This window comes from Triticum dicoccoides, chromosome 6B (genome assembly GCF_002162155.2).
Source record: "Triticum dicoccoides isolate Atlit2015 ecotype Zavitan chromosome 6B, WEW_v2.0, whole genome shotgun sequence".
Taxonomy (NCBI): Eukaryota; Viridiplantae; Streptophyta; class Magnoliopsida; order Poales; family Poaceae; genus Triticum; species Triticum dicoccoides.
The window spans coordinates 146,466,819-146,479,474 of record NC_041391.1 but is presented as its reverse complement, the minus strand read 5'-3'; the positions used below and the strand labels follow the sequence as shown (position 1 = coordinate 146,479,474).

Here is a 12,656-nt window from a genome sequence, read left to right as displayed (position 1 = left end):
ATAATTGCTTTCGATTGTGAGAATTCTTTTCACCCATCCGGAGCATTTCATGAGTTGTTTCCATTTCTTTTCCTCCAAAGGCCATCATGTCATAATTCTTCATTCTCAGCCTTCAGCTCTTGTTCTACAAATCTTACCGGTGCATCGTTCAAATATCCTCTAATCAGTTCATGGCCTCTTCGTTCTCATGTATCTAAATCCCCTCAAGTATCTTCGTTCGTTTTCCAATTCTTCTCGGTGATTTGTGCCTTTGGTACTTTCATTTTCAATTCTTACGGTGGTTCGTTCAATAGTTCTCTTCCTTGGTTATCATTCATTCTTTCATTGTTTCAATCCCACCGGTGGTTCCATCTATACCTTCTCAAGTTTGCGCTATATCTCTCTTAATCCTTTCTGCGAGAATAAGTAGTATGCCAAATCTGTTGCTTGTCATCAATTTAAATTGGTGAAGGATGCGCATAACGTAATTCGTATTATTGTTTCATCCAAGTGATCTAGTTTCTTCTTTCTAGAGTTGTTCATCATATCACATTCTCGGTTTCATGTGTTTCATCTTTTCTTTTCCGGAGTTCCAAGTTTTCTCGGTTATATCATCGCGAAGCTCCATCTAAATCATTGCAAGGATTCACCTTGTATTTTCAACTTCTCTTTCTTTATATCATCCTTTTTTTACCTGAGTTCTTCATGGAGGCTCTACATGGTGCTTCGTCAAGGATTCCTTTCATTCTTCAATTGTTCTTCAAGATTTCTCTCGGAGTTAAGTTCCGCCAAGCTATACTCAAAATTAAATAGGGTGCTTAACACATGTTTTGTTTTGAGGAGTTCAAGTATTCTTCTTCTTGCATTTCAAAGTGCAATTCTTCCTACCTTATCTTTTGAGATGGTGTTATGTCACTCTTGACAATTTTCCATTCTTGTTTCATGATTCATATGTTGTCAAGAACGAGGTATTTTAAATCCATCAATCTCTTCGTTGGAGTTATCTTGGTATAGATTTCACCTAAAGCCTTCCCTAAGGAATGTTGTATCGTGGTGCTTATCAATGATCCAAGTTTTCTCCTATCCTCTCGGCAAAAGCAGTTTTCATCTCTTCGTTGATCTCAAGCAAGCAATTGTTTTTCGTTAGTGGCCGGCTGTCACCTCATCATTTTGAGACGTTTTCCATAAGCCCACAACAAGCTTGTGCTTTTCGTTGTTGATTTTCCAATAACTCTGTTCAATTCTTCTTTGCAAGGATGCTTTCCAAGCTCATTTGTGGCAGAAGTTGGCATTTTCTTCTCCATTCCTTTATTCCAATGATCTATCTTCTATTCTTTCTTCCGGAGGCATGGTAATGTTGCTCTCTTCACTCATCATCTCGAATTGTGAGGATCATGTTCTTTTCTTGCTTATCCATTTAACCAGAGTGTTGTCTGAATTTGATCTTCCTTGTTCCTTGTTTATCTCGTTTCAACCAGAGTGGTTCCAATTCCTTCTTGTCCATTGTACTCGTCATTCATAGCTTTGCAACCTCCAAGGTTCAAATGGTGTTCCTTGTTTCTATTTTCTACCGCAGTGCTCTCAATTGTGTTCTACTCCGTCGTGTTCTCTCTTTCAACTTTTCAACCTCTCAAGGTTCTTTGGTTTCACTCATTGGTCGAAGAAGCAACTTAGTTTTACCTCTTCTCTTCCTCTTCCGTTTCTCTCCGGTGCCATGCTAGATCTCGGGACGAGATCCTCTTGTAGTGGTGGAGTGTTGTAACGCCCCGAGACCGACGCTCCAGAAGACTTCCAGTTATTCCAAGTTTCGCCGTGTGTTTCTTTTGTGCTTGCTCTTTTATTTTTGCTTTGCATCATGTCATCATGCCATCATGTCATTAATTTTTATAACTCTTCTAAATAAATTGTATGGATTTTTCAATCCATTTAAATCGAGGGATATTCACATGGTGATTTCTCTTTAAAACATATTTAAAGTCTCCTACTATTATTAGGGAGCTATAATAAAATTATTCCATTTATTTGGAATTAACCATAACCCACTTGCAAAATATCCCATGTCGTTGTTATCTCAATTCTTGGTCTCCAACCTTGCCAATATTTCTTTCATCATATTCCGGAGCTCCACCAAAAATCCGAACATTTTTGGACCTTCCCAAACCTCACTTCCTATTCAAATAATTTGAATTTAATTCAAATGAGTTTGAATTTACATCTTGCAATCTTGGCCATTCCTATTTTTCTTGGACCAAACTCATTTTTGTGAGTCCGGGAAAATTATCCCCTTGCACTTTTATCTTTCCCTAATCCTCTCTTTCTTTTTCTTCTCTTTAATTGTTTTCTGCTAAAGAAAATATAAGAGAGAGGGAGAAGAGTGCCTAGCCGGCCTCTTAGGCCCAGCTCTAACCCAGCCGGCCCAAGGCCCAGCCGCAACCGCTGCTCTAACCCTAGCCCCAACCGATCCCCTCGTTCCATCTCTCCCTCGTCTCCTCTCTCAGCGCCGCAAACCCCATCGCCCGATCCCGCATCTCTCTCGATCCCCATCTCCCTCTCGTCTCTCACCTCGCGCACGCCCGCAACCAGCGCCAGGAAGCCGCGCCTCTTCGCTCGACCGCTCCTCTCCTCCTCCATGGCGCCTCCCCTCCTCGTAGCGCTGCCGCCTCGTCACCCCATCGCCATGGCCTGTCGCCCGCGCCCCGCCTCCATCTCTGCGCTGCCCTGCGGCCTCCTCCCCGTCGCTCCTTGACCTCCAGCACCACAGCCTCCGCCTGCAGGCGCAGAGCCCCGAGGTCGCGTCCCCGCCGCCCGTCGCTCATCGACCTCCCCTGCGCCAAGTCCGGCCGCCATGCCACCATGCCCCGTCGCCCCTCCGGTCGCTGTGACCAGGAGCGCCACCGCCCTCAACCCTCCTCGCCGTCATCCATGGCCACGCCGCCTTCGCGCCTCCCCGTCGACCACCGGAGCCCGCCGCCGCTGCCGAATCAGGCTGCGCTTCACCAGGGACCTCCTCTACGCCCCTTCTCGCCTTCCTCCTCGTGCCAGGGAGAGGAGCTCCCTCTTCCTCGCCATCCTTCGGCTCGTCATCGCTCCGGCGCCCGTTCCCAGCCCCGGCCGCCCTCTGCCTTGGACTCAGGTAGCAGCCATGCCCATGCTGCTGCCTTGCCTTGCTCGCGCCAGCCCCTTTTGCGATGCCTTGCTGCCAAGACCCGAGGCCTTTTGTGTTGCTCCGTTTGGATGCATCAAGTTCCTCTTCTACCTGTGTACGACTACGTGGATTCGCCAAGTACACCACCACCAAGTCCGCACGGGAGCCCGAACGACTACTTCCACGACGATGCGAGTACAAGTACCCCTTCGGATGCGCCAAGTTCGACTACATGGTCCGCCAAGTACCTCTATCGACGACCCCAGACATCTACGAAACGAACGTGTACAACTACCATCGTCGTGTACAACTACTTCCACTACTTCCCACGACGTTCGTTAACCACTACCGTCGCCCCGAAGATGTTGGATTCGTCAAGTACCTCTCCGAGACGAACGTGAACGACTACTTCCCCTACGGCCGTGAACGACTACTTCCTTCGCCGAACACGAACCGCTCTGAAACGCACGCTTCGAAGGTATAACCTTGAGATGACCGCCCGTGAACGAATGAATGTGTGTTGTATGAGATGCTCGTGTTTGCACCGTGCCCGTTTGTCCTTGCGATGCCCCTCTTTTGCCATGCCACCGACATGTGGGACACCTGGTAATCGGGAGCACCCCACCATTCTTGCATGACTCGCTCACGTCACGCCTCCTTTTGCACCGGTATCTCCATGAGTTACCGGAACCGATATGTTGCCGTGGCATCATTTTCGGATATGTTGCCGTGGCATCATTTTTGTTTCGCCGCCGTGGCACCCGTTTTCGTTCCGCCATGGTGATCAAATGCTTCATAACATGCTCATGTCAACGTTTTCATTAAAATTGTATAAAACTTGTATATGTCATCCGCATCATGATAACAACAATTAAAATGTTTATAATTGTGTTTGCATTAAACTACTAAATGACATGGGGACTTTTCGGAATTGTTGTTCGATGTTTCCGGCCTCATTTAAAATTTCCTAGCTAGGTAGTTTTAATATGCTTCACCCCCTTTTGCCATGTTTAATAACATTTAATACTGTTGGGTACATAACCGAGAGAGAACTAAATAATTGATGTGGTGTTCCGTCAATATGCAACTCGTTGCATATTGGGCTCCATTTAACTTGTAGTTTTGTTTGTGCATATTGCCATGCCATGCTATTTAAACCGGACATGCATCATACTTGTTTGTGCATCATGACATGTTTATGCCTGTGTGTTTAGTTTGCTTCTTTCCGGTTTACTTCTCTCGTTAGCTTCGGTTTCGTTCCAGAGTTGTGAGGATTCGTTCGACTACGTCCGTTTGTCTTCTTCATGGACTCGTTCTTCTTCCTATCGGGATTTCAGGCAAGATGACCTTTACCCTCGATATCACTTCTATCTTTGCTTGCTAGTTGCTTCGTTCTATCGCTATGATGCGCTGCCTATCCCTTGTTTACCATGCCTCCCAAGTTGCCATGTCAGACTCTAACCTTTTCACCCTTCCTAGCAAACCGTTGCTTGGCTATGTTACCGCTTTGCTCAGCCCCTCTTATAACATTGTTAGTTGCAGGTGAAGTTGAAGATTGCTCCATGATGGACATGATTATTTTGGGATATCACAATATCTCTTATTTAATTAATGCATCTATATACTTGGTAAAGGGTGGAAGACTCGGCCTTTTGCCTGGTGTTCTGTTCCACTCTTGCCGCCCTAGTTTCCGTCATACCGGTGTTATGTTCCCGGATTTTGCGTTCCTTACGCGGTTGGGTGATTTATGGGACCCCCTTGACAGTTTGCTTTGAATAAAACTCCTCCAGCAAGGCCCAACCTTGGTTTTACCATTTGCCACCTGAGCCTTTTTCCCTTGGGTTCTGTAGACTCAAGGGTCATCTTTATTTTACCCCCCCCCCCGGGGCCAGTGCTCGTCGTGAGTGTTGGTCCAACCTGTCAACCGCCGGTGGCCACCAGGGGCAACTCTGGGCTGGCCTATCGGAAGTTTGGACAATCCGGTGTGCCCTGAGAACGAGATATGTGCAGCTCCTATCGGGATTTGTCGGCACAGCGGGAGGCTTTGCTGGTCTTGTTTTACCATTGTCGAAATGTCTTGTAAACCGGGATTCCGAGTCTGATCGGGTCTTCCTGGGAGAAGGAATATCCTTCGTTGACCGTGAGAGCTCATCATGGGCTAAGTTGGGACACCCCTCCAGGGTATAATCTTTCGAAAGCCGTGCCAGCGGTTATAGGCAGATGGGAATTTGTTAATGTCCGGTTGTAGATAACTTGACACCAGATCTGATTTAAAACGCATCAACCGTGTGTGTAGCCGTGATGGTCTCTTTTCGGCGGAGTCCGGGAAGTGAACACGGTTTTGGGTTATGTTTGACGTAAGTAGGAGTTCAGGATCACTTCTTGATCATTGCTAGCTTCACGACCGTTCCGTTTTCTCTCTTCTCGCTCTCATTTGCGTATGTTAGCCACCATATTTGCTTAGTGCTTGCCGCAACTCCACCTCATTACCCCTTCCTACCCATAAGCTTAAATAGTCTTGATCTCGCGGGTTTTGAGATTGTTGAGTCCCCGTGACTCACCAGATACTATCACAACAGTTGCAGGTGCCGATGATACCAGTGCAGGTGATGCAACCGAGCTCAGATGGGAGCTCAACGAAGACCTTGGTCGTTGCTATGTATCGTTTCATGTTGATCAGTAGTGGAGCCCAGTTGGGACGATCGGAGATCTAGCAGTTGGGTTATCTTCTTTTCTTTTGGCTTCGTCCGTAGTCGGACTATATGTGTGTACTCTGAATGATGTATGATTTATTTATGTTCATTGTGTGAAGTGGCGATTGTAAGCCAACTCTTTATCCCATTCTTGTTCATTGCATGGGATTGTGTGAAGATGACCCTTCTTGCGACAAAATCACCATGCGGTTATGCCTCTAAGTCGTGCTTCGACACGTGGGAGATATAGCCGCATCGTGGGTGTTACACACGTCAGGGACCTCGAGGTGGAAGAATCCCAGCCCCTCGATGCCGTGGTCGTACATCATGAGCTCGGACACCACAGGATGGTCCGGGCACAGGACGGCGGGGTGCCCCAGATCCTTGCAGAGGTAGCAGCAATGGGGGTTGGCGCATTCGACTTGCGAGTGGCCCGCCACCCTGCAATTGAAGCACAGGGGGAAGGGAAGGCCGGAGACGGGACCTAGAGCGGAAGAAGAGCCCGGAACCGGAGGGGCGGACTGGGCGCCCCACCCCGCGACGCGGCGCTTCTTCTTCTTGACAGGTCCGGAACGCCCACGGGCAGGGCCCCCGCCCGGGGCAGCAGCCGCGGCTGGTGGCGCGGATGCCACCGCATGAGGCGGCACGTACTTCCGTGTGGGAGGCGTCGTAGGTTGGACGGGGCCGCGGGGAGAAGCCCGCCGAGAGGACCGGGGCAGAGAGGGAGATCAAGCACGGCAAGGAGCAGGGGAGGGCGAGCGGCGTCGGGGACGCCAGTCGCCCGAAGCGGCCGGATGGGGGGAGCGGGAGCGTCCATGCGAGTCACGGTGGCTCGGAGAGCGACGGACATCGCGACGGCCCTCGCGGAGGTCCCGTAGCTCACGACGCAGCTCCTCCTCGCGACGGAGCGCGTCGGGCGACGGCCGGGGAGGGTCGCGGCGGTCGGACCGTTCGTCGGCGCGACGCTTGTGCCGCACACCGCCGTCGTCCCACTCCCAGGGCATCGGGGGCCGAGGCGCGGGGGGCGGGGGATGCGGGGGAGGGGGGGCGCACCGAACACCGGCCGGGAGGGAGAGGAGGTGGAGGTAAGCAGAGGGGGGTTCGGGGAAGCAGAGGAGACCGAGAGGAAACAGGCGGCAGTGGACGAGGGATCTGGGGGAACCGGGAGGCCCCTGGGAAGCCAGATCGAGGGCACCGGGGAGCTGGGCCTAGGGCATCCAGGCGGCCCAGCTCCCATGGGCCGGCCCAGCAGAGGGGGAGGGGCCCCAGCCGGCGGCAGGCGCGGATGGGCCGGGCCGGGGCCTAGCACACTCGGCGCGGAAGGGGCCCGGCCCAGCAGGCGGCGCGGACTGGCCTCGCGTAGGGTTTCCCCACCCTCGGTAGGCGCCGCCGCCACCGCCGGCGAGGCACCGGAGCGTGCCGGCGACCGGCGAGATGGGGTGAGGGAGCACCGAAATGGAGCATGGAGGAGACGAGAGCAGCGATGAACGGTCGAAAGGGAGACACGCGCCGCACCGGAGGCGAGGGCGCCAGGCCGCTGCGAGCCACGGGCGGCGTTAGGGGCGCCGCCGGGCAGACACCGAGCACCAGACGGCACCAGGAGGAGCGGGTGGCGCCCCTTTTGGAGCGACCGGCCACGCCCCAGGCCCGAGCGCACCGGCGGCGAGCAGCCCCGGGCCTCACCGCCACGCCATGGCACCCACCGGCCCGAGACGGGCTCAAGGGCAGCGCCGGCAACCGCGGCGGCCGCGAGCCGGTGGCAGAACCCCGCTCCTGGGGGGCTGAGCCACCGGCCCGGCAGGGCAGCGCGGTGCGGCGCGTGGGGGCGACGGTCGGGGAGGCAGACGGAGGGAAGGGCGGCTCGTCGGCAAGGTCAGCCCAGCGCGGCCGAGGGGCAGGAGGGGGAACGGCCACGGGGGCCACAGCCGCCGGTGACGGCGGAGGGGACGGAGCAGCGAGGGCCGCAGAGGGGCAGGCGAGGGCAAAGGGCGTCGCGGCCGGGGGCGCGTCGCCCCGGGCGTCGCCAGGAGCGTCGCCAGAGACCGCCATCCTTCTGGGGTAGGAAGACCGACAAACTTAATATCAGCAATCACCGACGTTAGTGTTTCCGATTTCATACGATATCTCCCAAGATTAGTTTCAGTATTAATCATGCAATCTCTTTGTGTGGTCTGTCGCGGTTCTTCTTTTGTTTTTGGTGAGAAAATAAGATTTTTGTCTGTCGGAGAGAACTCAGTCGATTTACGCTGTTTTGAATCTATTGGGCGAAGACTAGGTCGATATACATTGTTTTGAAATATGAAACTGCATATGGGTCCGTGTAGGCCACATCTAGATGTGACATAGTTATGTCACATCTAAGCTGATGTCCATTCTGTTTGTGGTCTATTTTTTTGTCCTAGTTTTTTTTATTGCTGCATTATATATTTGTGGGAGCTTAGATGTGACATCCTTAAAAAAACATCTAGATATGAATTAGACAAACTGTTAAAACATTGTACTACCAACCATTCAACAAGTCTTTCTTATTTGCGATGAACCATTCAACAAGTCAATCGTGTTTCTTCAAGGAAGACGAGACGTGTTGCCTTGTTGAGTGAAATACTCTTAGCTTCGACTTTTAGTTTGTCTAATTCACATTTAGATTTCTTTTAAGGATGTCACATTTAAACTTCTATAAATATATAATGCAGCAACAAAAAAACTAAGACAAGAAAAAAAAAAACCACAAACATAATGGGCATCAGCTCACATCTGGATGTGTACAAACCCATATGCAGTTTCATATTTCAAAACAATGTACTATGTATCGACCTAGTCTTCGCCCAATAGATTCAAAACAACGTAATTCTCCAACAGACAAAAATCTTTTTTTCTCACCAAAAACAAAAGAACTGCGACAGACCATACAAAGAGATTGCATGAATAATACTGAAACTAATCTTGGGAGATACCATATGAAATTGAAAGACACCCCAAGCCTCTGCCATCAGTGTAACGGGTTCATGCGGGGTTGCGTAAATATTTCTCGCCATAACTTTGGGGAAACACGATTGACTTGTTGAATAGTTCATCGCAAAAAAGAAAGACTTGTTGAATGGTTGGTAGTAACTCCAATCGTCGTACTGTACGCAGTAGCGAGCAAGTATAGATTGAGCCTAGTTAGCGCTTCGCAGCTCAGCATCAATGGCTGCAAACCATTTGCATCTGCTGTTGTGCTTAGCACTAGCCATGCTTGTTTCCCTCGACTTCTCATGCGCACAAACGGGCATCACATCTGGGTCCACCCTGAAGGCCGCCGCGGGCGCCGGCTGGCCGTCCCCGTCAGGTCGCTTCTCCTTCGGCTTCTACGCCACGGAAGGCGGCCTCACAGTCGGCACCTGACTCGCCACCGCGCCCAACGTAACCATCACGTGGACCGCGAACCGCAACGACACGGCAACGGGCGGCGCGCTAAGGCTCGCCGACGACGGTCGTCTCCTCTGGGCCGGCGCGAGCGACCATGACAGGACCGTCGTGCAGCCGTCAAGGCCGGCCGTGGCGGGCGCCATGCGCGATGACGACTTTGTGCTGTTCGGTTCCGACGGCGCGGTGGCGTGGCAGACGTTTGAGTCCCCGACGGACAACCTGGTCGCCGGGCAGGACCTCGTGCCCGCGGCGCAGCTCTTCTCCGGCGTGTCCGACACCAACAAGGTCATCGGGAAGTACCGGCTCGCCAACCAGCAACTGGACGGCAACCTGGTGTTGTACCCGGTGGGCACGCCGAACGACGCAGCCTCGTCGTACTGGAACACGGGGACGTTCGATCTGGGTTTCACCCTCACCTTGCGCCTTCATACCACATACCAGTGGCCTGCTCTACCAGGTGACACGGCATGGGGCCTTGAAAGCAGGAGAGCAAGCCTACTACCGCCTCACGCTTGATCCTGATGGAGTTCTGCGTTTGTACCGTCATACCTTCGTGTCTGCCCTGGCGGTGCGTCCAATACCACCACCGTCGTCTGGAGCGCTCTGACCGATCGGTGCGATGTCCATGGCGTTTGTGGGCACAACAGCTACTGTGTCCTCGACCAGGATCGGCCTAGCTGTTTGTGCCCGTCCGGGTTCGATTTTCTCGACGCGAGCAATGCGGAGCTCGGTTGCACGGTGAACTCCAGCGCCGGCGGCTGTAAAAGGGGGCAGCAACAAGATGCCGCAGACTTCTCCGTGAAGTTGATGCCAAACATGGAGTGGGCGGACGTACCGTACGAGGTGGTGCGCAATGCCACGAGCGCGGCATGCATGGCCGACTGCTTGTGCGTCGCAGTGCTGCGGGACACTGTTCCCTCTGCAGTACGGCCGCGCTGGAGGCAGATACACGCTGTTCGTCAAGACCGCGGGAGCGGCGACAGGCGGCAGCGGCACCCACAGCAAACCCGTCGGGCGCACGACCATCATCGTGCTGGTTTGCATCGGGTGGCTGCTCCACGTGAAACGGAGGGCCGTGCTCCGGAACGTGGCACCAGCGAACGCGGACACCGACGGCGGCGAAGGCTTGGAGGAGAATGAGGAGGCGGCGCCCCTGAGGTCGTACAGCTACCAGGAGCTGGAGCGCGCCACGTACTGCTTTCGTGACCCGGTGGGTCGCGGCGCGTTCGGCACGGTGTTCAAAGGCGCAATGCACAACGGCGAGCAGGCTATCGCTGTGAAGCGGCTGGAGAAGCTCGTGGAGGACGGCGAACGGGAGTTCTAGAGAGAGGTGCGCGCCATCGGGCGGACGAGCCACCGCAACCTGGTCCGCCTCCTCGGCTTCTGTCACGAGGGCGCCAACCGCCTCCTGGTGTACGAGTTCATGAGCAACGGCTCGGTGGCCGACCTGCTCTTCAGGGGTGCTACCTCGATGCCTCCGTGGTCCGACCGCCTTGGCATCGCGCTCGACGTGGCCCGGGGCCTGCACTACCTCCACGACGAGCTCGACAGCCGCGTTATCCACTGCGACGTCAAGCCGCAGAACATCCTCATCGATGCGGCTGGCACAGCCAAGATCGCCGTCTTCGGGCTCGCCAAACTACTCCAACCTGACCAGACACGTACTTTCACCGGTGTCCGTGGCACGCGTGGGTACCTGGCCCCCGAGTGGTACAGGGGCACAGGCCCTGTCACGGCGAAGATTGATGCGTACAACTACGGCGTGGTGCTGCTCGAGATCATGACGTGCAGGAGGAACATGGAAATGGAGGAGGCCGGCGAGGAGCAAACCCTGATGGAGCTAGTGTATGAGTGCCTCCGGAAGGGTGAGGTGAAGAGGGCCATAAAAAGCGAGGAGGAGGTCGATATGGCGGCCGTGGAGCGGGTGGTGAAGGTTGGGCTCTTGTGCGTGCAAGGAGAACCTGAGTCTAGGCCATCCATCAAAACCGCCATCTTAATGCTGGAAGGACATCTAGACGTACCATTTCCTTCGCGTCCGGCTTCTTAGCTAGTGATGAACTTTCATATCACCCAGGTCGCTCGGAACATGATGAACTACTAGGCTATCAAATGCAGATGCCGTTAAAATTGATGGAGTCGAACACATTTGTCATGAATGCAAATGACATGCACATATAGATAATATTTTTCTAGAATATTTTAGATATCTTATTTTCATTTTTCTGGTTAGGATGAATTTGTTATGAAGTTTTTAAAATAACGTTCAAATGGTTAAAGGGCAAAAGCATAAGTGGAGCAAACACACTCGGGCAAAACTGATTTTTTTTAAACTAGCGGCAAATCAAACCGATGGGATACAAGTAGGGGCATAAAATTAATTATCCTAGCCATCACCGCAGCCATGGTGCCACCGGCTTCCTAGTGATGAACTTTCATATCACCCAGGTCGCTCGGAACATGATGAACAACTCGGCTATCAAATGCAGATGCCGTTAAAATTGGTGGAGTAAAATAAAAAGGGTAGAAAATACAAACACGGGGTACTATTACTTTTGGAAGGAAAAAAATCTGGAAAAAGGACATATTAAACCCTTAAGGAAACAAGAAAATTTGGTCCTGCGAAGCATCAAAAAGCATGTAGGAAGACGAGACAGCTCCTTCGCGGCCGCGCTGTTGGAACGCTCGATCGAGCATCACGCGTTGGTCGTTGTCTTTCCATGCATTGACCATCCAAAATTCTCTTCCCCGTGGAATTCTAATGGGTGGGACTCAATGTGTCCCGCCCCCACAACATCCATGCTCGAGATACCGCTAACTGCCCACATTGCGGTATAAAGAGTAGAAAGTGTCTTCTTTCACTTCTAGCCCAGCACAACCATGAATTATGGGTAGATGCCTTCATGGTAGGAGCAAGGCCGGTCCTGAGAATTCAGGGGCCCGGGACGAAACTATAGCTCGGGGCCTTTACCGTAGACCATAAAAGACTATTAAATAAGTATCTTGAATTGTCAGCTAAAGGAAATACAATTTTGGTTTTGTTTTATACAAGTCTCTTCTTCACTAGTATGCCCAATAGATATTTCATTGAGATTATCCCAATTTCTTAGATCATAAGCACCCATAGTAAAACTTGGTACCTCCAAGGACTTGCAGGTGATTTAAAAGCCAAAGATCACTCCCATTATTATTATTCATGTTGATGTCAACATTGTAATATGCAAAATCCTTGTAATCCAAATCGACATTATTATGGATGTGGCAACTATCAGTGAGTCGACAAACTCAAATCTTTCGGGGGACGGCTAATGCGCGCGCGAGCGCTCCGACGCTCGATTTTCCGACCAGGCAACCTGTTCCCGACTAAGCAACTGTGTGTGGACACATTATTGCTAATTAAGAAAAGGGGCCCCAACCCACCACCTCGTTAAAAT

General features: G+C 52.2%; 1 pseudogene; it reads left to right on the top strand.

Annotated features, from left to right (window-relative positions):
• The first annotated feature begins 9,366 nt into the window (after positions 1-9,366).
• On the top strand, positions 9,367-11,272 carry LOC119320923 (annotated as a pseudogene).
• Positions 11,273-12,656: the final 1,384 nt, after the last annotated feature.